Raw genomic sequence first — 3,264 nt, 5'->3', positions numbered from 1 at the left:
ATCAAGAAGGCCTTGTGACACCCTGTGAAGCTTTTGGCGATCCCTAGTCTCGCAGCCGGGGAAATCACAGACCCACAGATAAATATAATAAATGTATAAAACATGGTACAAGTTATGGTGATGGGCAGCAGAAACTGAAGCCACTGGAGAGACACTCTGCTATCAATAATTCACAGAGATGATAAAGTCTGGCCCACTAGTCCTCCCGCTGATACCGCATTCTCTTCACGAGCAGGATTACACAACAGCAATCAATAAGTAATAATATCGCGAGGCCACATACAATGGAGCGCAGTGTAATCCAATGATGCTTCTTTGGCAGTGAAAGAGAGCAGGCTGGTGGAGAGGCGTAATGATATGCAGCATGTATTGACTGAAAGCAGGCAAGATGCTATTCAGTACTGGCTGGAAGTCATTATGTGGGCGCTGCCTTGAAGGTGACCTGTCATGAGGATGAGGATGAAAGGGCCGGCTGCGGACGCACACACACACACACACGCATGATTTTGCATGCTTGCTGGACAAACAGGAAGGGGAGGGTTGCACAAGGGGATCTCACCCCCGTGTTGCCCCAGAACCCGCTGCCTTCAGTCAGAAGTAGTATATGGACAACACTGACACGCAATCTTAACAATACCACCTGACCCTGACACACGTGTTTCTGTCACTCCATAGCAACTGTCTTTCTAGCTCTTGCTCCCATACACACAAAAGACACAAAGCATGTGGCTTGCAAGCTGTATTAACCATCCGTTGCTTTATTTCGGGGTATCCCATGACATTAAGACGCTTTGCTGTGTTGTGTGACATCTCTTCAGCTCCGTCTCTGCTTTGCATTCTGATGCTGAATCCAATTCACGTCGAATGGAGCCAGACGCTCCATCGAATCAGCCTGTGCAGCCTCAGACACTGGCCCACTTTCAGTCAATCGGGAGCACAGAAGTGGAGCTCCCACACACTCGGCAGACTCAATTATGCAATCAACTGGGCAAACACTGTTTGGATGTGCTCTGGTGCTTCACACCTGAGAACAACAGCCTGCAGAGGTGCAACTTTAGAAAGCATGATCTGTTCCTCAGTTAGTCGCACCTTTCTCATACCTACAGGTTTCTGGATAGCAGATTTGAGTTCTTCGCATGCTGCGTTTCCCAAAAGCACAAGTATGGAGGAAGACACCACTGGGAGGGTTCAGATATGATACTCTGGTTTATTAAATGGTGCTCTTTCTTCTCAGTTACACAGCCATTAAATGCTTTCTATCAATGGCTGAGGGTCACCATAGCAACACTTTCATATTAAATTCAGTTTAACCCACTCTTCTTCCCATTGGGATCCCATTCACTTGTAAACACAACTTTTCTGAATGTAAGCAATGATTATCTGAGAGCTTTATAGAATATATCTTCAGGCGGTCAGCAGCCTGCTGTTTACAGATGTTTCACATGCAGTCAGAACACTGTGCAGGAAGAAATCAGGCCAGTTCTGCCTGTCTGATAATCCTACTGAAAACTGAAATGTATTGTTGTATTTTTAGAACAACTTCAGTCATGATTACACGTCGAACAGGCAGGCTACTTTATATTACTTGAATAATACATTCTAATAAAATACTCTTAAGTGAATAATCCATTTTTAAATCACTGCATTAGTTTCGTCAAATGACTGATTATTTCTTTCCTAATTAGTGATGTAATGAGCGTGATAAAGCACAGACTGCTTGTTAGTATTGCAAAATATGTTGTAATAATAACCAGCTCACTGTGCATTCTGTTTAAAGGACTTAAAATGAGTCAAATATTCTGTGCCAACTGAGTTACGGATAGGTTCCAGCAATATATATGCTGTACTAACATTACACTGACATTTCTATTGAAGTGTCTGAGTAGCCATGTCCGTAAGCCAGCATGCTCACCATACTGTCTACTGAAGAACAGCCAGTGAAGCAGGGAGGAGGGGAGGATTAAAAAGATTTTATATATAGATGCAAGAGCTACATCATGGCACAAACAAGAGCACAGAGAGGACCAAATAAACAAAAGTAGCAACAAAATCCCCAAACCTGTTCACATGAAGGAATGGCAGTCAGTTCCAATAACATGTGGCAGCGTTCTTTTTATTTACAAGGTGATTTTGATACAACCCAGGCGAGGAAACAGCTCGAGTCTTTAAGGTTATTCCTTATTGGTATTAACATAAACTAAAACAATGCACACCATTTACACTGCTCTATAGATAGTGGATTACTGTGCTGTAGCTCAGATCCTTGTCTGCTCAACAAATCCTTCCAGAAATAATGCGTCCAGATATCGTTCACCCTCAGGTCAGGAAAAGATTCCAACAACAGTGCGTTGGCCTTATCATGAGCCCCGACCAAACTCACCTGTTCACATTTACACGGTGGGCCAACAGGTAATCAATGGGGCAATACTGGGTTTCAGTGCAAACACGTCACAATAAGTCATTTTGTGAGGCATCTGACCTTGATCCCAAAGAGAAGGAGCTATAGCCTCCTCTCCCTGCGGTCTTAGTCTGTCCCTCTTTAGCTAATTGGATTAATGTTGGTGCTTTAATTAGAACGATCAGGTGGCCAAAACCAGAAGAGGCTGTAGGAACAAGGACTTCACTCCCATAGGTGCACATATAGAACACAATAACATGCTAACAAGAACTCTCTAGACACACAGAGGGAGTTCAGAATCACACTATTGGTACTGTTTATCTCCTGCACTGCTATTTTATTCTTTTACAATAGTAGAGAGGACGAAAGACAGGAGGGGGAGGAGTACTTTTATTATAAAATGTCTGTTTGTCACCACAGGAAGCATCAAACACGACACACAACCCCTGAAGCTAGCGCCGTTATTTGGCAAGAATCTGATAATACGATACAGGGGTTAGATTCAGTGTATTGGGATACTGTAAGCATGGCCATATGTTGTACTGTTTAGCCCTCAGTTTACCTTTATAACACTTTAAGAGATGAGTAGGACTAGGAAAGATTATTTTATGTACATTTTCTGAACTGAAGTTAATGATATTAGTGATAAGAGCAGGATCTTTATCTTTATAAGTGAATTAGTGATGGATCACAGATACAGAAAACTAAAAATTCATGACAAAAAAGCATATGGTCAATATTTTAGAGACCTCCCAAACGTTTTCAGGGGAGTTCATCAGAGTGGCTCCCCCGTGGTTTTATTATTATGGACAGATAATTTATCGGCTGTAATCCAATTATCCCGATAATTCATAATAATATCAGTT

The 3,264-nt window shown here is 42.3% G+C and overlaps 1 protein-coding gene across 1 annotated transcript in view; it reads right to left on the bottom strand.

The window, feature by feature from the left end:
• neurl1aa (neuralized E3 ubiquitin protein ligase 1Aa) overlaps positions 1-3,264 on the bottom strand; it is a 44,514-nt gene that overhangs the window by 40,349 nt on the left and 901 nt on the right. The gene's annotated exons all lie outside the window — the stretch shown is intronic.

The sequence above is a fragment of the Morone saxatilis genome, unplaced genomic scaffold (assembly GCF_004916995.1).
Source record: "Morone saxatilis isolate NCDOM2014 unplaced genomic scaffold, NCSU_SB_2.0 Contig17, whole genome shotgun sequence".
Classification (NCBI taxonomy): Eukaryota; Metazoa; Chordata; class Actinopteri; family Moronidae; genus Morone; species Morone saxatilis.
This window is presented reverse-complemented; position numbering and strand designations above follow the sequence as displayed.